Source organism: Bos taurus, chromosome 14, assembly GCF_002263795.3.
Source record: "Bos taurus isolate L1 Dominette 01449 registration number 42190680 breed Hereford chromosome 14, ARS-UCD2.0, whole genome shotgun sequence".
Lineage (NCBI taxonomy): Eukaryota > Metazoa > Chordata > Mammalia > Artiodactyla > Bovidae > Bos > Bos taurus.
The window spans coordinates 281920-303608 of NC_037341.1; the positions used below are offsets into that span (position 1 = coordinate 281920).

The 21689-nt window shown below is 42.4% G+C and overlaps 1 long non-coding RNA gene across 1 annotated transcript; it reads right to left on the minus strand.

The window, feature by feature from the left end:
- Positions 1–21084: 21084 nt before the first annotated feature.
- On the minus strand, positions 21085–21636 carry LOC132342143 (uncharacterized). Its single transcript, XR_009490390.1, has 2 exons — positions 21465–21636; positions 21085–21344 (listed from the first exon to the last, which is right to left on the minus strand). It is a non-coding gene; the product is annotated as an uncharacterized lncRNA (long non-coding RNA).
- Between the last annotated feature and the right edge of the window lie 53 nt (positions 21637–21689).

The window sequence follows — 21689 nt, forward strand, 5'->3', positions numbered from 1 at the left end:
TTGTAAAAACATGATCTAAGAAAATATATTTGAGTTGAACTGCGTTCATTTAAAACACTCAAACAGAGAGCTAACCTCTGAATCTGAAGGAAGGCATGCTGCCCTGGAATGTTTACCATGTAATCTGGCAGCCTGCCTTCAGTAAGCAGCACACTGACAGATAGTTTAATTCCTTAAGGGTTGAATCTCCAAAATGAAAGTCATAAAGTGAGCTTTCTCATTAGTAGGGCTCTGCTGCTGTGAAATAAGGAAGAATTTGTGACAGAATGAGTCACTCTCCACAGTGCAACTTCTTCTGCTGCAGGAATGCTGCCTGTGCACCTAACAGTTTCCCACAGTCATCATATAGATGGGCTTGCTCTCCACTGTGGAGTCTGTGTGCTTCCCTATGATTAATAAGACCTCTTCTCAGACAGAAGGTTTCCCCACACCTACTACACATGTAAGGTTGCTCTGCACTGTGGGTTCTCTGATGTTGAGTGAGGTGACAGCTTTGTTGGAAGGATCTCCCACATTCAGTGCATTTGTAGGGCTTCTCTCCAGTGTGGATTCTCTGGTGCTGGAGGAGGGATAGGCGTGCCCTGAACACTCTCCCATACTTGGTGCACATATAGGGCTTCCCTCCATTGTGAACCATCTGATGCTGAGTAAACTGAGAATGCTGGCTGAAGGCCTTGCTGCACTTGCTGCATCAGTAAGGCTTCTCATCAGTGTGGACTTTGAGATGCTAAACGAGGAGGGGGAAGATATGGAAGGCCTTCCCACACTCACTGCATGCATAAGGGCTCTCCCCAGCATGTATTCTTTGATAGTGGATGAGATGTGTGCTCTGGCTGAAGGCTTTTCCACAGTCACCACATTCATAGGGCTTTTCCCCTTTGTGTGTCCTCTCGTACTTAATGAGGGTGATTATCTTTCCAAATGTCTCCATAATTGTCACACTCGTGGGGCCTCTCTCCAGTGTGAACCCTCTGATGCTGCACCAGGGAGGAGAGCACACTGAAGTCTTTGTCATACTCACTGCACTTATAGGGCTTCTCACCACTGCGTGTCCTCATGGTGAATGAGACTAAAACTCTGGTTGAAGGCTTTCCCACGCTGTCACACTCATAGGGCTTCTCTCCACGGAGAATTTGCTGATGCTGAATAAGGTGTCCCTTGTGGCTGAAGGTTTTCACACACTCATCACACCCGTAAGGATTCTCCCTGGTGTGAATTCTGTGATGTGGAATGAAGCAAAGGTGAGCCCTGAAGAGTTTCCCACACTCACTGTAGACATAAGGCTTCTCTCCAGTGTGGACCTTCTTATATTGAATAACCTGTAAGCACTGAAGGAAGGATTTTCCACATTCATTACACTCATAGGTTTTCTTCATGTCTGAGTTCTCTGCTGTTGGATAAGAGAAAATCATGTACTAAAGACTTAACCACACTCACCACAATCATGGGGCTTCTCTTCAGAATGGGTTCTCTGATGCTGTCTCCAGAAGTCCTCTCCACACTCCACACGTGTGTATGACTTCTCTGCACTGCACACCCTCTAATGATGGATCAGGTTGGAGACATAACTAAAGGCTTTTCTGCCGGGGTCCAGCCCCAGCAGGATCCAGGGGTACCCTCAGGATGACGGCATAGGTGAAAGGATAGCAAAGCAAAGAGAACAGAGGCTTGATCTTCCTTGATTAACACAGAAAGCCAATAAAGCTCCTATGTTCCAAGGAGTCACCCTGAAAGAAGAACAGAGAGAGAAAAGGAGAGAAAAGGAAAAAAGAATGACACGGGGAGACCAAGCTTCAGTGAGCGAGGCCCATAACTTTATTTTCAAAAGGAACTTTTATATCTTGACTTGTACATAGAGGGAAATGAAAGATGCAAAGTCATACAGAGTCAGCCCAAATATTACATCTGTTTTGTCTTTATTGAAACCAGGATTTTTTCTGCATACCTTTCCCGTAAATAATGTTGTGTACATTATCTTCTGGCCTTGGAGGCCTGTGAACATTTTATGACCCTTGTTTGATAAAGGCTGCTCAACCAGAAAACTTATTTTCCCTTGAGGTGTTTTTTCTTTATATTTCTAATCTATGTCAGCCTCAGAAAATGCTCAACAGAGTTACATTCTCACGGAGCAAAGGTGCACTGAGTTACAACAAAGAAAGAACCAATAGGCTCAAAGATCTGATGTGGTTAATTCCAAGGCTGCTGCTTGTTTTTCTTACATTCCAACCATGTTAACCAATGCACTCCCAGGTGCACAGTGGATAAGGGATATGGGCACTTGGCAGCAAGCATTGGCTCAACAATGAAATCCTACACCAGCACTACTCTAATAGTTTTTACCTCTTTGAAAGGCTCTATATTTTTAGAATGTTTTAGGCTTCCCGAGTCTCTCACGGTGGGGAGTTGTGAACAATCACATGCGTAGCTGCAAGAGTCTAGATAAACCTGTCAGGCAAGCTAGAAAGCCATCAGAGGGGTTTGAATTGAAACACTCCTATTATGCCCAGGAGACTTATTAACTAAAGCCCTAAGTTGACTTTTTCCAGAGAAAGGTGGTCGGGGATAGCCCCCTGTTAATGTCAGAAGAGTTAGTGAAAGGCATAATATAATAAACAGTAGACAGATTTTGGTTTCCGGGTACATGCTTGAGCGGGTCCAGGGAATCTCTCAAGTCCTGATCCACCTTTGCCTGTCAGGTCTCTTCCACATGACCTTTGTCATGGGTGGGATCTCCCATGGTGGCTCCCGGCACCTTTCCACGCTGACTGCACTCACGGGGCTTTGCCCCAGAATGAACTGTAAGAGGCTGCATGTAAGATGGGTGTGTACTAAGAGCTTTCTCATGTGTGTCACACTCATGGAGTCTTTCTCCAGTGTGAGTGTTACAGTGAATTCTCTGGTACTCTGAGAAAAGCTTTTCCATACACAGCACAGTTTTCAAAGGGTTTTCTGGACTGTTAATGCTCTGGTTCTCACTGAAAACTGAACTCTGCCTGGGCACTTTCACAAACACATCTGCATGACAGGCTCATTCTCCTACACAGACACTCTGGAGGTTAAGGAGGTCCACAGTTGGCTGCAAGTTTTCTCCACATGACATACTCTGGGGGAGACTCTCCCTGAAGATGGCCTGCAGTTTTTGTCAGGATTCACATCTGCAGTGCAGTCTTCCTCAGCAGCACTGAGCTCTGGGCCTCTCTCCTCTTTGGAGGTCCTCACACCTGCCACTGTCACTGGCCTGAACTGGGTCTTCTGGGGGAATTCCTCCTTCAGTCCCTCTACTGGAGGGTTTTCCCACCAATTCTGTATCCCTCCCTCCATTTTAGATATCTCTCCAAAATCAGATCCCTTGGAAATACTCAGGACATGTAAGACATGTCCTGATTTTGTTCTCTGGAAGTCCACTTTTTCAGAAATTTCCCACTTTGGAGTCAATTCTGTATTTTCCTTCCTATAGTTACAGCATAAAAGAATGGAAGAAGGAGTTATTCATGTTTTATTGCAGGAAATACTTAAAAGCATAAAGTAAGAACACTTATATGAACCAATTATCTCCTAGGATGATTTGTATTCTCAGAACACAAAACCAAAAAATGACCTCACTGGGAATAGAAAAGAGAAGGTAAGGACAGAGAACCAATTGCTCAGAGATGTGAAAGCTGGCATGGGAGGGAGGGAGGGATAGAAGAAACCCAAGGTCAAAGACCTCCCTCTGAGATGGACTAACAGGCACAGAAGGGGCAGGAGCTTCCAGGTGTGACCTGAGGGAGAGATGCCCTCGGAAAGTGAGGAGGGAGGCTGGCATGCTTGGTTGTCCATGGCTGACACTCAGCAGACATTCAAACATTTATTGATGTCGGGACCTGCCCAACATCAAACTGACCTGAGGGAGCAGTGCCATGGAAGAATAAAGAAAACAAGACTCAAAAATAAAGTGGGGATCAGGGGGCTGACGTAGCATCAGGGGATGCCATTCGCAGGCAAAAGCCCAGATCCTAGTCCTTGCATGCTTTTTATTGCTAACATCTACTTCCTTGTATGTGCTCTAGAGATATCTGTTTTTTACAATCTCAGATCGGGGATAAAGATATACGATTCACAGTCCTCAGTGTCAAACCTTCAGGCCTTTCATGACTCTGTTTAGCCCTTCAGGTAGCGATGACCTTTCTCAGCAACCCCCTCAAGGCTCTGGCTATGAGAACAGTCACTAATGGTTTTCCATCAGTCACATCAGTACTTCAATATTTTGTTTTCAAGATGTTTTCCAACGATGTACTTTTTACTGCTCCCAGCCCTTCACCTGGGGGTGATGAGAAAGTCATTCTTATTTTTCAAAGAAGATCTGTTAATTATAGTACAGGCCTGTGCATAGCATATTCCCTACAGTTGAAAAATAAATGTATCAAAAATAACTTATAATGAATGAAAGGCATACAGAGTAATGAGTAGTGGGGAAAATTCTTTGATCTAGACAAGTTGGTTATACAGAAGTAAATTATGGAAAATAGAAAAAAAACAGAAAGAAAGAAGCAATCTACCCATTCAATAGCAGGTGCAGCACAAGGTGACAATGCCAGACGTGTGCATCAGTGCATACTACATGTCTCCAATGTGTAAAAACACCTGAGAATTTGTAAAAACTATGACACAACAGAATTCTGTGATTCAATGAAAGGGAATTTACCAAAAACAAAACTACCCATCCAAAAGCACTGGATTATGTGGCTACAAAGCCTGTGGGAGAACTGTGAGAGGGAGGCCTGTTGTGAGAGATCATGAAAGCACAATGGGCTCTCTCTTTTGAAAACAGTGGTTATTATTAGAGCTATGACTTTCAGACTGTTTAGTCAGAATGGAGAAACTGGCCTGAAAATATTAATAGGGTAGGCTCTAATATGGGCCAAGTCATCTTTGCAGAACTTCTTCCAGTGCTTCAAAAGCATTGATTCCACTATTCAAGTCTGGAAGGTAAAAAGCAAACAATCATTAATTCCAGAAACAAAAGAGCAGCCTAAAGGAGCAGGTCATAGATGGGAAAGGTCCTGAATTCCCGTGGCTTCTGTCAGGGGCATCTGAGGAGTTAAGAGTCCTCCGCATTCTGGGACTAAAGTCTGAAAAGATGATCCTCATCAAGAGGTGTTATTTCATGAACTAGGAAGCAGAATGAAGACTGTGACAAAACAAGAGACCACAAAACAGAGTGACCTGTGAGTTGAGAAGCAGTGTCTCACACCAGTTCATGCTGCCTCGGATGTCAGGAGTCCTTGGTTGCCTGTTTGTATTTCATGATTTTAAATTTTACTATTTCTTTAGCTGTTTTCAAAACATTGAAGTATAATTGATGCCTGTTTATATTTTAAATTAAGGCAATAAAAAATACTTGGGAACTCTACAAATGAGTGTGTTTATGAATCAGAAATGCATTTGAGTGAGATGGTGGCTATAAGGCCAGGACACCCTAAATGTCAAAATTTGGAAGCCTTTACCTAGAGTTATTTGGTTTTTTGAAGCAGTCCCCTTGTTTTTGCCCTATGTAGAAGACATTTTATTGCTGGGTGTTCTTTTTGCAGGACTAGAGGAAGGATATGAAAGGATCAGCTGTCTTCTGTATTTAGTTTTTTAATCTGGTATCTAAGGATTCAGGTTTGACTTTTGTTTTAATCCTTCATAAGTGATAGAATATTTTTCATCAGGAAGTGTAAAATGTCCTGTTGTCTCTCTCTTTATGATATTAGTAGCCAATAAAAATTATAATTTTTCTTAATTTTAAAAATTGGCACGTGCCACAACCACTGAAGCCACATACAGCAACTACTGAAGCCCATGTGCCTAGAGTCTGTGCTCTGCAACAAGAAGCCACTGCCATGAGAAGCCTGAACACTGCAACTGGAGTAGCCCCTGCTTGCCACAACTAGAGTAAAGTCCACATACAGAAATGAAGACCCAGTGCAACCAAAAGAAATAAAACGAAAATTTGGAATTGCAGGAATTTCCTGGCAGTCTAATGGTTAGGACTCAGCCCTTCCACTACTGGGGCCTGCACTCAATCCTTGGTTAGGGAACTGAGATGTCACAATTTGAGCAGCACGGTCAAAAAATAAGCAAATTTTTAAAAATTGGAGGTGCAAAATACTAATTTCTAATTTGGGCCTCCCTGGTAGCTCAACTGGTAAAGAATCCACCTGCAATGCAGGACACCCCAGTTTGATTCCTGGTCTGGATGATGCCCTAAAGAAGGGTTAGGCTACCCACTCCAGTATTCTCAGGCTTCCCTGGTGGCTCAGATGGTAAAGAATACACCTACAATGCAGGTAGACCTGGGTTTAATCCCTGGGTTAGGAAGATCCCCTGGAGGAGGGCATGGCAGCCCACTCCAGTATTCTTGCCTAGAGACTCCCCATGGACAGAGGAGCCTGGTGGTCTATAGTCCTTTGGGGTCACAAAGAGTTGGACAAGACTGAGTGACTACACACATACAGAATTTCTAATTTGGTCATTCATTCTTTTTTTGGCTAGAACGTCTATGAAGGAACTTCTACTCATCAATCGTCTAGTTATCCTGAGGGATAACACATAGTAAAAGCAGAATCAATCCTTTATTCTTTTATTTGCCAGTTTTCAGAATAACAAACCAAGTCCCTAGCATTCCTCAAAGGGGACCAGTGAGTCAGGAATTCTCCCCTGAGTATTGGACCAGCCCTAACAAGCCCTAAGACCAACCCCTAGATGTGACAAGGTGATCAAATGGCATTTTATCTGTCACCAGAAGGAGACTTAATCCTCTTTCAAGAGTGTAACATCATAGAAAGTCTCTATAGCTTTTAATCTATAATAGTTAACAATTGAATGACAAGAACCCAGGAGAAAAAGTACACAACTTAAACAACTTCACAGGTGATTCAGATATTATTAAGAAACAGTTTAAAACAAGCAAAACAATGATTAGTATATGTAAGAAAACAAAGAACTACAGAATGCACTAGAAGTCAAATGAAAATTAAAATTCAGAGTTCAATAGACAAAAGAATTCATTGGCAGATAGCAAGTAACAAAACAGAGGACTAGGTAACTGGAAAGTACATAAGTAAAAGTATTCAGGTTAAAACACAGTGAGGAAAAAGCAGGACGGAGAATACAGAAAAGAGTGTAAGGAGTAGGCACAACCAGACAGGAAGCATATTGTGAGTATCTCACAGTCCTGGGAAGAGAGGAGAAAAGGAACAGGTAAAAGAAATAGTTTAAGAAATGTTGGCCTAGGTGATCCAGTGGTTAAGAATCTGCCTGCCAGCACTATTTACAATACTAGAACACGAAAGCAACCTAGATGTCCATCAACAGATGAATGGATAAAGAAGTTGTGGGACATACACACAATGGAATATTACTCAGCCATAAAAAGGAACACATTTGAGTCCATTCTAATGAAGTGGATGAACCTAGAACCTATTATACAGAGTGAAATGAGTCAGAAAGAGGAAGATAAATACCATATTCTAACACATATATATGGAATCTAGACAAACGGTATTGAAGAATTTACTTACAGAGCAACAGTGGAGAAACAGACAAAGAGAATCGACTTATGGACATGGGGAGAGGGGGAGAGAGGGTGAAATGTATGGAAAGAGTAACATGGAAACTTACATTACCATATGTAAAATAGACAGCCAAGGGGAATTTGCTGTATGGCTCGGGAAACTCAAACAGGGGTTTTGTATCAACCTAGAGGGGTTGGATGGGGAGGGAAATGGGAGGGAGGTTCAAACTTGAGGGGATATATGTATACCTTTGGCTGATTCATGTTGAGGTTTGACAGAAAACAGCAAAATTCTGTAAAGCAACTATCCTTCAAGAAAAAATAAATTAATTTTAAAAAAAGGATCTGATCCCAAGCTTCCTACTGTCAGCCTCGACTGCGCATGCTCTTCGCCTAGTGTGGGCCACAAGTTCAACCCAAAAAATAAAAAATAAAAAAAGGATCTGTCTGCAGCCCAAAATAATAAATAAATAAAAGATTTAGGATTTTATTTTTAAAAAAGAAATATTGGCCTACGTTTTTCCACGACTGGCTAGTGTCTGTAAGCCATAGATTCAAAAAGCTTGAAGAACCCTAAGTAAGGTCAATGCAAAGAACACACTCATGGCTATAATATAGTCAAACTGTCAAAAACTGAAAAAAAAAAAAAATCAAAAGTAGCAAGAGGAGAAAAATGTATCATCTTCAAAGCAAAATAATACTGCCAACTGGCTTTTCAACTTCAGAAGTGGGAGATAGCAGACAAAAGGACAATTTTAATGTACTGAAGAAAATAACTTCCAACCTAGAATTCTAGGTTCAGCAAAAATATTCTTCAAAATTGAAAGCCAGAACACTGTGATGACAGTGGAATGAATTCTGTGAATCTATATCACAGCAGAACACAGCTGGCAAGAATCATTAAAACAAAACAGAAAACCCAGCCCAAACTAACAACCTTCTTAATGTCTCTGGAAATTGTACTAAGGGTGAATAGCAAATTAAGAAATGTTTATTCAACAAAATCTACTAAAACTTGGTCGGAAAAGCAAGAGTGTGTGGCATCTGAACCATGGCTCATTGCACAACCGCCCAGCTCAGCATGACAGATGCTCTGCTGAGGTGCGACTGAGAACGAGCTTCCTCTCTGCTCCACATCCAGGGAAAGTGCCCACATCTCACCAGGTTAGGCTGCCAACATTTATCACCCCCTCCAAGTCCATCTATTGATCTGTTGCTACTGGGAAAGAGCAGAAGGCAATTACTAACAGCTCCCAAAAGAATGAAGCAGCTGGGCCAAAGCAGAAACAATGCTCAGTTTTGGATGTGTCTGGTGGTGAAAGTAAAGTCTGATGCTGTAAAGAATAATATTGCATAGGAACTTGAAATGTTAGGTCCATGAATCAAAGTAAACTGGACATAGTTAAGCAGGAGATGGAAAGAGTGAACATCAACATCTTAGGAATCAGTGGACTAAAATGAATGGAAATCAGTCAGTTCAGTCACTCAGTCATATCTGATCCTTTGCAACCCCGTAGACTGCAGCACACCAGGCCTCCCAGTCCATTGCCAACTTCCAGAGTTTACTCAAACTCACGTCCATTGAGTTGGTGATGCTATCCAACCATCTCATCCTCTGTCGTCCCCTTCTCCTCTCACCTTCAATATTTCCCAGCACCAGGGCCTTTTCCAATGAGTCAGTTCTTCGTATCACATGGCAAAAGTATAGGACTTTCAGCTTCAGCATCAGTCCTTCCAATGAATATTCAGGACTGATTTCCTTTAGGATCAACTGGTTGGATCTCCTTGCAGTCCAAGAGACTCTCAGGAGTCTTCTCCAACATAGTTCAAAAGCATCAGTTCTTTGGTGCTCAGCCTTCTTTATGGTCCAACCCTCACATCCATACATGACTACTGGAAAAACCATAGCTTTGATTAGACAGACATTTGTTGGCAAAGTAATGTCTCTGCTTTTGAATATGCTGTCTAGGTTTGTCATAACTTTTCTCCCAAGGAGGAAGCATCTTTTAATTTTATGGCTGCAGTCACCATCTGCAGTGATTTTGGAGCCCCTCAAAAATAGTCTGTCACTATTCCCATTGTTTCCCCATCTATTTGCCATGAAGTGATGGGACCAGATGCCATGATCTTAGTTTTCTGAATGTTGAGTTTTAAGCCAACTTTTTCACTCTCTTCTTTCACTTTCATCAAGAGGTTCTTTAGTTCTTCGATTTCTGCCATAAGGATGGTGTCATCTGCATATCTGAGGTTATTGATATTTCTCCTGGCAATCTTGATCCCAGCTTGTGCTTCATCCAGCCTGGCATTTTGCATAATGTACTCTGCATATAAGCTAAATAAGCAGGGTGACAATATACAGCCTTGATGTCCTTCTTTCCCAATTTGGAACCAGTCTGTTGTTCCATGTCCAGTTCTAACTGTAGCTTCCTGATCTGCTTATAGATTTCTCTGGAGGCAGGTCATGTGGTCTGGTGTTCCCATCTCTTGAAGAATTTTCCACAGTTTATTGCAATCCACACAGTCAAAGGCTTTGGTGTAGTCAATAAAGCAGAAGTAGATGTTTTCTGGAATTCTCTTGCTTTTTCAATAATCCAGTGGATGTTGACCTTTTCTAAATCCAGCTTGAACATCTGGAAGTTCATGGTTCACATACCGTTGAAGCTTGGCTTGGAGAATTTTGAGCATTACTTTGCTAGCATGTGAGATGAGTGCAATTGCGCAGTATTTTGAGCATTCTTGGCATTGTCTTTCTTTGGGATTGGAATGAAAACTGAAAAATGAATGGGAATTGGTGACTTGAATTCAAATGACCATTATATCTACTACTGTGGCAAGAAACCCTTGCAAGAAATGTAGTAGCCCTCATAGTCAACAGAATAGTCCAAAATGTAATACTTGGGTGCAATCTCAAAAACGACAGAATGATCTCAGTTTCCTTCCAAGGTGACCCATTCAACATCACAGTAATCCAAATCTATGCCCCCGTCACTAATGTGATGACTCTACCCATGGACATCACCAGATGCTCAATAATGAAATCAGATTGATTGTGTTCTTTGCAGCTGAAGATGGAGAAGCTCTATACAGTCAACAAAAATAAGACCTGGAGCTGACTGTTACTCAGATCATGATCTCCTTATTGCAAAATTCAGGCTTAAATTGAAGAAAGTAGGAGAAACCGCTAGGCCATTCAGATATGACCTAAGTTAAATCTCTTATGATTATACAGTGGAGGTGATAAATAGATTCAAGGGATTAGATCAGGTAGACAGAATGCCTGAAGATCTATGGATGGAGGTTCATAACATTGTACAGGAAGCAGTGACCAAATCCATTTCAAGGAAGAAGAAATATAAGAAGACAGAGTGGTTATCTGAGAAGGCTTTATAATAGCTGAGGAAAGAAGAGAAGCAAAAGGCAAAGGAGAAAGGGAAAGATACACCCAACTGAATGCAGAGTTCCACAGAAGAGCAATGAGAGATAAGAAAGCCTTCTTAAGTGAGAAATGCAAAGAAATAGAGGAAAACAATTGAATGAGAAACACTAGAGATCTCTTTAAGAAAATTGGAGATATCAAAATCATTCAAGGATGGGCACAATAAATGACAGAAATGGTAAGGACCTAACAGAAGCAGAAGAGATTAAAAAGAGGTGGCAAGTATACACAGAAGAACTATACAAAAATGGTTTGAATGACCCAGATAACCATGATGTCTGGATCATGGAGGATGGAGTCAGACATCCTGGAATACGAAGTCAAGTGGACCTTAGGAAAGTATAACTACAAATAAAGCTAGTGGAGAGGATGGAATTCCACTTGAGCTATTTCAAATCCTAAAAGATGATGTTGTCCAAGTGCTGCACTCAGTATGTCAGCAAATTTGGAAAACTCAACAATGGCCACAGGGCTGGAAAAGGCCAATTTTCCCAGTCCCAAAGAAAGGCAATGCCAAAGAATGCTCAAAGTACTCTACAGTTGTGCTCATTTCACAAGCTAGCAAGGTTATGCTCAAAACTCTCAAGGTAGGCTTCAGCACTACATGAACTGAGAACTTCCAGATGTAAAAACTAGATTTCAAAGAGGCAGAGGAAGCAGAGATAATTTGCCAACATTCACTGGATCATGAAGAAAGCAAGAGATTTCCAGAGAAACATCTACTTCTGCTTCATTGACTACTCTAAAGCCTTTGACAGTGTAGATCACAACAAACTGTGGAAAATTCTTAAAGAGATGGGCATACCAGACCACCTTACCAGTCTCTGGGGAAACCTGTATGTGGGTCAAGAAGCAACAATTAGAACTGGACATGAAACAATGGGCTGGTTCAAAATTGGGAAACGAGTACATCAAGGCTGTATATTGTCACCCTGCTTATTTAACTTATATGCAGAGCACATCATGTGAAATGCCAGATTGGATGAATCAAGCTGGAATCAAGATTGCCAGGAGAAATACCAACAACCTCATGCAGATGATACCATTCTAACAGCAGAAAGTGAAGAGGAACTAAAGAGTCTCTTGGTAAGGGTGAAAAAGGAGAGTGCAAAAGCTGGCTTGCAACTCAACATCCAAAAAAACTAAGATCGTGGCATCCCATCACTTCATGGCAAATAGGGGGGAAAAGTGGGAGCAGTAACGGATTTTATTTTCTTGGGCTCCAAAATCACTGTGAATGGTGACTGCAGCCACAAAATTAAAAGACACTTGCTCCTTGGAAGGAAAGCTATGATATATCTAGACAGTGTGTTAAAAAGCCAAATATCACCTTGCCAACAAAGGTCCATATAGTCAAAGCTATGGTTTTTCCAGTAGTCATGTACAGATGTGAGAGTTGGACCATAAAGGAGGCCGAGCACTGAAGAACTGATGTTTTTGAATTGTGATGCTGAAGAAGACTCTGAAGAATCTCTTGGACAGCAAGGAGATCAAACCAGTCAATCCTAAAGGAAATCAGCCCTGAATATTCATTGGAAGGACTGATGCTGAAGCTCCAATACTTTGGCCACCTGATGCAAGGAGCCGACTCATTGGAAAAGACCCTGATGCTGGGAAGGATTGAAAGCAAAAGGAGAAGCAGAGTGGCAGAGGATGAGATGGTTAGATAGCAGCACCAACTCAATGGACATGAATTTGATCACACTCCAGGAGACAGAGAAGAACAGGGTGCTGCCGTCCATGGGGTCAAAAGAGTCAGACATGACTTAGCAACTGAAGAACAACAGGAGAGACAGCAGGTGGTACAAGAAACCTGGATCAACCTATAGAAGGGAGAAGATCTGAGAAGGAACAAGTACACATAAAAGAACGTCTTTTACTTGTCTTATTCCTAATTAAAACGAAAGGTCACTGGTTTTCAGGGTAATAGTCTTGACAGTGTATTGGGTAACTGTCGCCTGTGTAAGGTGGATGGTAGCAGTGTCCTCAGGACAGGAGAGGAGTCGGGACTGGGTTGTAAGTACCTGTGTTGCCTGTGAGGCAATGCAGTGTTATTTGAAGGTAGACTTACATTAGTTCTGATACACACTGCACACTCTAAAACAAACCTTAAAATTCTTTTAAAAGTGTCGTTGATATGCTAACTAGTAGAAAAAATTGAATCCGATAAAATGCTCACTTAAACCAGAGAAGACAGGAGAAGAGGGTAAGATTTCTAAAAAGAAAACAAGTGTAATGAATAAAAAACTAACTACCATATTAATAATCACTTTAAAAGTGAATGTCTAGCTACATCAATTGAAAGACAGAGACTGCCAAAGCAGATAAAAAAGAAGACCTAATTGCACATTGTCTGTAAGAAACCCACTTTAAATACAAAAACACAGATTAAAAACAAAGGGAGGAGAAAGGCATACCATGCTAACACTAATGAAAAGAAAGTTGGAGTATCTACATTGATTTCTGACATCTGAACAAATAAAGTTGTCAGGGACAAAGAGGGGGTATTAAATATGACAAAGGGATCGTGTCTACAAGAAAACACAAGGCTCCTTGCCGTGTATGCAGCTAACACAACATCAAATACCTGAGACAGAATGAGAGTACAGCACACTTACCAACAGCATTTGCTCACGTCCTGTTTGGGTGTCAGATTTTTGTATTCTTGCAATATTTCAAACCTATCATTATTATATTTGTTATGGTAATGCACAGTCAATGATAATTGATGTTTTTAATACCACATGACTTGCTAAAGACTCAGGTTATGGTTGGCATTTTTAGCACTATTTTCCCCAGTGTACATACATTGTTTTTTAGACATAATGCTGGTGCACACTTAACAGACTAATAACTTTTATATTCACTGAAAAACTAAAAAATATATGTGACTTTTATTGTGTCACTCATTTCATTGCAGTAGTCCAGAACTGAACCTGTCATATCTCCAAGATGTGCCTGTATTTCAATTGCCATACTTTTTTTTATCTTTATGCTTATGTTGGGGGTTTCACTGTTTAAAATTGCCTCAAGCATAGAGCTGAAGTGCTATCTAATGTCCCTAAGAGCAAGGGAACGGTGATGTGATGTCTTTTTGGAGAGAACAATGTGCTAGGTACACTTCGCTCAGTACAAGTCACAGTGCTGTTGGCTGAGTTCAGTGTTTAGGAATCAACAGTATATAGCAAATAAGGTATCTTTAGAGAGAAACACGCATAAAAGAACGTCATGTATTGATTGGTTGATGAAGATATTGTGACCAGAGACTCCTAGAATCCTAACTGCATTTCTCCCAGGAGCAGTGGTTTGTTATTTCCTAATTCACTGTTCTCAGCTACTTTATGGGACTACCAGGAATGATGAAAATTGACTGTACATAAATATTTATATCTTAAACAGGCTAGGGGAATGTGCCATGGAAAGATTGTGTTAGTGGAGACTAGTGTGTCTCAGGAGATAGGAAGCAGCCATGATGGTTGAGAGTGAAACGTTAGGAGTGGTTTCTGGAGTGGCTGTGGGGGTGCAGACAGCCAGGCACAGCTAGATGAAGGCTCGCCATCCATTTTCTGAGCCTTTATTATATACCAGGGTGGGAGGCAGTGGAGAGGAGATTTGATGACATGAAAGACTTGACTTTCTACTTCTTCCTCGCTAAGGTTCTGCAAACACCTACTGCCTGATTCTGGGGGTTTAAACAGCTGCTCATATTGCCAGGGAAGAAAAATGAGGTTGCTGGTCAAGCAGAGGGCAGTAGGGGTTGCGAGGGCCTGTAAGGAGAGGTGGGGGGTGAGGCTCAGAAGGCTGGCAGATCAGCAGGGCCAGAGTAGAGTCAGGTCTGGAAATAGTTGCCTCCGTATGATTTATGGGGCATGTGCTGGCTGGAAGTCAGGAGCTTGGACTTTATGCTGGAAGAAATAGAAGATTTCTAGGCAGGAGAGCAATACAGTTTTGTTTTCTAAAGACCATTTCCACAACATGGTGGTTCAGAAAAGACAGGAGGGAGGCAAGTGCAGCCAGAGAGATGAATGAGAACTCGAATGCAGTTCAGGCCAGAGACAGTATGTGTTGCATGGTGGAGAGGGGTGGAGATTAGTTGGCAGATAAACTGATAGGTGGTGAAAGTAAAGTTCAGTTCAGTTCAGTTGCTCAGTCATGTCCGAATCTTTGTGACACCGTGGACTGCAGCACACCAGGCTTCCCTGTCCATCACCAACTCCTGAGGCTTGTTCAAACTCACACCCATCAAGTTAGTGATGCCATCCAACCGTCTCATCCTCTGTTATCCCCTTCTCTTCCTGTAAAATAAAGTCTGATGCTGTAAAGAACAATATTGCATAGGAACCTGGAATTAGGTCCACGAATCAAGGTAAATTAGAAGTGGTCAAACGAGATGGCAAGAGTGAACATTGACATTTAAGGAATCAGTGAACTAATATGGACCAGAATGGGTGAATTTAATTCAGATGACCATTATATCTACTACTGTGGACAAGAATCTCTTAAAAGAAAGGGAGTAACCCTCATAGTCAACAAAAGAGTCCAAAATGCAGTACCTGGGTCAAATCTCAAAAATGACAGAATGATCTCTGTTTGTTTCCAAGGCAAACCATTCAATATCACAGTAATCCAAGTCTGTGCCTTAACCACTAATGCCAAAGAAGCTGAAGTTCAACCATTCTACGAAGACCTACATGACCTTCTACAACTAATACCAAAAAAAGATGTCCTTTTCATCATAGGGGACTGGAATGCAAAAATAGGAAGTCAAGAGATACCTGGAATAGTAGGCAAATTTGGCCTTGGAGTACAAAATTAAGCAGGGCAAAGGCTAATAGAGTTTTGCCAAGAGAACACATTGGTTATAGCAATCACCCTCTTCCAGCAACACAAGAGATGACTCTACACATGGACATGACCAGATGGTCAATACTGAAATCATATTGATCATATTCTTTGCAGCTGAAGATGGAGAAGCTCTATACAGTCAGCAAAAACAAGACCAGGAGCTAACTGTGGCTCAGATCATGAACTCCTTATTGCAAAATTCAGGCTTAAATTGAAGAAAGTAGGGAAAACCACTAGGCCATTCAGGTATGACCTAAATCAAATCCTTTACTATTAAACAATGGAAGTGACAAATAGATTCAAGGGATTAGATCTGATAGAGCACCTGAAGAACTATGGACGGAGGTTCACAACATTGTATAGGAGGATGTTATCAAAACCATCCACAAGAAAAAGAAATGCAAAAAGGAAAAATGGTTGTCTTAGGAGAGCTTACAAATAGCTGAGTAAAGAAGAGAATCAAAAGGCAAAGGAGAAAAGGAAAGATATCCCCATCTGAATTCAGAGTTCCAAAGAATAGCAAGAAGAGATAAGAAAGCCTTCCTCAGTGATCAATGCAAAAAATAGAGGAAAACAATAGAATGGGAAAGACTAGAGATCTCTTCAAGAAAATTAGAGATACCAAGGGAACATTTCATGCAAAGATGAACACAATAAAGGACAGAAAGAGTATGGACCTAACAGAGCAGAAGATGTTAAGAAGAGGTGGCAAGAATACACAGAAGAACTATACAAAAAGGATCTTCATGATCCAGATAACCATGATGGTGTGATCACTCACCTAGAGCCAGACATCCTGGAATGTGAAGTCAAGTGGGCCTTAGGAAGCTTCACTACGAACAAAGCTAGTGGAGGTGATGCAATTCCAGTTGAGCTATTTCAAATCTTAAAAGATAATGCTGTGAAAGTGCTGCACTCAATATGCCAGCAAATTTGGAAAACTCAGCAGTGGCCACAGGACTGGAAAAGATCAGTTTTCATTCCAATCCTAAGGAAAGACAATGTTAAAGAATGATCAAACTACCACACAATTGCACTCTTTTCACACGCCAACAAAGAAATGCTCAAAATTCTCCAAGCTAGGCTTCAACAGTACATGAACCGTGAACGTCCAGATGTTCAAGCTGGATTTGGAAAAGGCAGAGGAACCAGAGATCAAATTGCCAACATCCATTGGATCATAGAAAAAGCAAGAGAATTCCAGAAAAACATATACTTCTGCTTTATTGACTACACCAAAGCCTTTGACTGTGTGGATCACAACAAACTGTGAAAAATTCTTCAAGAGATGGGAATACCAGACCATGTGACCTGTCTCCTGAGAAACTTGCATGCAGGCCAAGAAGCAACAGTTAGAACTAGACATGGAACAATGGACTGGTTCCAGATTGGGAAAGGAGTATGTCAAGGTCACCCTGCTTATTGAACTTACATGCAGAGTATATCATGCAAAATGCTGGGCTGGATGAAGCACAAACTGGAATCAAGATTGCTGGGAGAAATACGGCAATTGCTGGGAGAAATATGCAAGAAAGTTTAGAGGAACTAAAGAGCCTCTTGATGAAGGTGAAAGAGGAGAATGAAAAAGTTGGCTTAAAACTCAACATTCAAAAATCTAAGGTCATGACACCCGGTCCCATCACTTCATGGCAAATAGATGGGGAAGCAATGGGAACAGTGACAGACTGTTTTCTTGGGCTCCAAAATCACTGCAGATGGTGACTGCAGCCATGAAATTAAAAGCTGCTTGGTCCTGGGAAGAAAAGCTATGACCAACCTAGATAGCGTATTAAAAAGCAGAGATGGCCAACAAAGGTCCGTACCATCAAAACTCTGGTTTTTCCAATAGTCGTGTATGGATGTGAAAGTTGGACCATAAAGAAGGCTGAGCACTGAAAAATTGATGTTTTTGAACTGTCATGTCAGAGAAGACTCTCGAGAGTCCCTTGGACTGCAAAGAGATCAAATCTGTCATCCTAAAGGAAATCAATCATGAATATTCATTGGAAGGACTGATGCTGAAGCTGAAGCTCCAATACTTTGGCCACCTGAGGTGAAGTGCCAGCTTGTTATAAAAGACCCTGATGCTGAGAAAGATTGAAGGCAGGAGAAGGGGATGACAGAGGGTGAGATGGTTGGATGGCATCACTGACTCAATGGACATGAGTTTGAGCAAGCCCTGGGAGATGGTGAAGGACAGGGAAGCCTGGTGTGCTGCAGTCCATGAGTCACAAAGAGTCAGACACGACTTAGTGACAGACCAACAACAAACTCATAGGACTCAGTGACTGACTGGGAGTAAGGGCTGTGGAAGAAGAAGCATTTGGAGTGAGGCGCAAGTTCAGGCACACATGTCTGGGATAAGAAGGCTTCTGCAGGAAGTAGTTCTGGGCCAAGTCATAGAGAGATTTCACAGCCAAAGAAGGCAGGGAAAACCCCCTTAGGATCTGTAATTTACTCACCTCTAAAACTCTCGTTTCCCAGAACTTAGAGACATCCTAACCATGGTTATTTTAAAATATGTCTACCAAAAAATAAATTAAAATAAAAAACATCTAAAATGTCTTTGGTTTTACTCCCTGAAGAGAAAGCCTGAGCTAGAACCAACCAGCTATGCTTTGCTAGATTTCTGATCCTCAGAAACTATGAGTTAATGAATGTTTGATATTTTCAATGTGCTAAGTTTCCTGATAATTCGTTACCCCTCAATAAACACCTAAAATGTTAGCTTTTTGAGTTGGCCAAAAAGTTCATTCAGTTTTTTCCATAAGATGGCTCTAGTAATGCTTAGTTGTCTTTAACTTCATTGTAAGCAATTTTGTTAGATTGCATTGTGACAGCTGTTGTATGGGTGTGCTTTTAAAACAACTTACCAAAATTGGTGAATTTTTCTTTTTTCTATTCAACCACTGTGAGCAGAATGTAGGATATTACTTCCTCGACCAGGGATCAAACCTGTGCTTCCTGCAGTAGAAGCACGGTGTCTTAACCACTGGACAACTAGGGAAGTCAGTGATTTTTATGTGTAACCATTTTACTATTAGAGATGTTAGGGGAAAAGCAACATTTTTGGCCTATTATGCTTTATTATTTCAAGAAAGGTAAAAACACAACTGAAACACAAAAGAAGATTTGTTTGCAATATATGAAGAAGGTGCTGGGACTGATTGAATGTGTCAAAAGTGGTTTGTGAAGTTTCGTGCTAGAGATTTCTCTCTGGATGATGCTCCACAGTGGTGTAGACAAGTTGAAATTGACAGCAATCAAGTTAAGAACATTAATTGAGGACAAGCAAATTACAGCATGGGGGAGATAGCTAACATATTCAAAATATCCAAATCAAGCACTGAAAATCAGTTACACCAGCTTGGTTATGTTCATCACCTTGATGTTTGGGTTCCATATAAGTGAAAAAACCTCGACCATATTTCCACATGTGATTCCCTACTTAAACATAATGAAAACTTTCTGTTTTTAAAACAAATTGTGACAGGCAATTAAAAGTGGATACTATACAGTAATGTGAAACGGAAGAGATCTTAGCGCAAGCAAAATGAACCAACACCAACCACACCAAAGGCCAGTCTTCATCCAAAGAAGATAACGTTGTGTATGTGATGGGAGTGGAAGGGAGTCGTCTGTTATGAGATTCTTTCAGAAAACCAAACAATTAATTCCAACAAGTACTGCTCTCAGTTAGATCAACTGAAGGCAGCACTTGACAAAAAGTGTCCAGAATTAGTCAACAGAAAATGCAAAATCTTCCATCAGGATAATTCAAGATTGCATGTTTCTTTGATGATCAGGAAAAAACTGTTTGAGCTTGGCTGGGACATTCTGATTCATCTGCCGTGTTCACCAGACATTGCACCTTCAGATTTCCATTTATTTTGGTCTTTACAAAATTCTTTTTTTTATTATTATTTTTAATTGGAGGATAATTGCTTTACAATGTTGTGTTGGTTTCTGCCACACATCAACATGAATCAGTCATAGGTATACATATGTACAAATTCTCTTAATGGAAAAAAATTTCTATTCCTTGGAAGACTGTAAAAGTCACCTGGAACAATTCTTTGCTCCAAAACATAAAATGTTTAGGAAGATGAAATTATGAAGTTGCCTGAAAAATAGCAGACGGTAGTGGAACAAAACGGTGGATAAATTGTTCAATAAAGTTAAATGTGTCTTTTATTTTTACTTAAAAACTAAAGAAACGGGCTTCCCTGGTGGCTCAGTGGTAAAGAATCTGCCTGCCAATACAGGAGACATGGTTTCAATCCCTGATCCACGAAGATCCCACCTGCGCTGGGGCAACCACGCCTGTGCACCACAGCTATTGAGCCTGGGCTCTAGAGCCCAGGAGCTGGAACCATTAAAGCCCATGATCCACCACAAGAGGAGCCAGCACAACGAGAAGCCCACGCACCACGGCTAGAGAGGAGTCCCCACTCACCACCAGTGGAGACAAGCCCCTGCAGCAATGAAGACCCAGCACAGCCAAAAATAAATAAATAAATGGTAAATTTAAAAAAAAAAAAACTGAAGGAACTATCGGGATGAGCAAACTCTACTTTCTGATACCGCCCATCCTCTTGCCTCAGGAAGCGACCCAGATTTCACTGACAGGAATGATGAACAGCACAGCGCATTCCCGTTCTCCTGATGCCTGTGAAAGAAAGTGAAAGTGAAGTCGCTCAGTCGTGTCCGACTCTTGTGACCCCATGGACTGTAGCCTACCAGGCTCCTCTGTCCATGGGATTTTCCAGGCAAGAATACTGGAGTGGGTTGCCATTTCCTTCTCCAGGGGACCTTCCTGACCCAGGGATCGAACCCGGGTCTCCATCATTGTAGGCAGACGCTTTTACTGCCTGAGCCACTCCCTGACGCCTGTGGTGCGGGGCCAACAGCGGCTGTGCAGTAGGGTGGCCCTGGGCCGGGAGCCTGGAAGCGCAGGAGATGGTGCCGACCACACAGCAGCGTCCGGGGAAGGCTGCGACACTGCGACACTCCTCCAAGGGATGAGGGGGTTCCCGCAACCCCCGAACCCCCTCCCATCCTCTTCCACTTCTCTTGAAACAGAAGCCGCCTGCGTTGCGGTCCAGGGCCCCACGACCCGCCCACCTCGCCATGTGGCTCGCCCCTGCCCTGCTTCCTGCTGCCAGAGCAGCCCCGCCAGGCCTGCAGGTCCTCGGAGGACTGCTGACCACTCCCCGCCCTGCTGGAGCCACTGTTACAGCGTCGCGCTCAATGACAGCTATTCATGTCTGTTGACCGGCCTTCTTTATTTTATTGTTTATTTATGTATTTTGGGGCGCGCCGGGTCTTTGTTGCTGCACACGGGCTTTCTCTACTTGTGGCCAGCAAGGGCTACTCTCTAGATGCAGCCGCAGGCCTCTCGCTGCGGAGGCTTCTTCTGTTGCAGGGTTCAGGGTCTAGGCTCCGCGCCTTCAGCAGTTGCCGACTGGACGCTCTGTTGCCCAAGCACGTGGCATCTTCCCAGACCAGGGATCCAACCCGTGTCCCCTGTATTGGCAGGCAAGTTCTTAACCGCTGGGCGTCCAGGGAAGCCCCCTGTTTTCCCACTGTTCCCGCCCCACTAGCAGGTGGTTCCCTTGAGTAGCGTCCCTTCATCCAGAGCAGTACCTGCAACCTCTCCAGTATCTTGCCTGGAGAATCCCAGGGACAGAGGAGCTGGCGGGCTACAGTCCATGGGGTCGCAAGAGTCGGACACGACTGAGCGACTAACCCACCACCACCACCACCACCTGCAACCTAGTAGGTCCTGAGTGGTTCTCGTCCAGACGGTGCTCCGAGCGCCCGCGCCCCGCCCACCGGGCGCACAGCCCCCGCCCCGCGGAACTCTGCGAC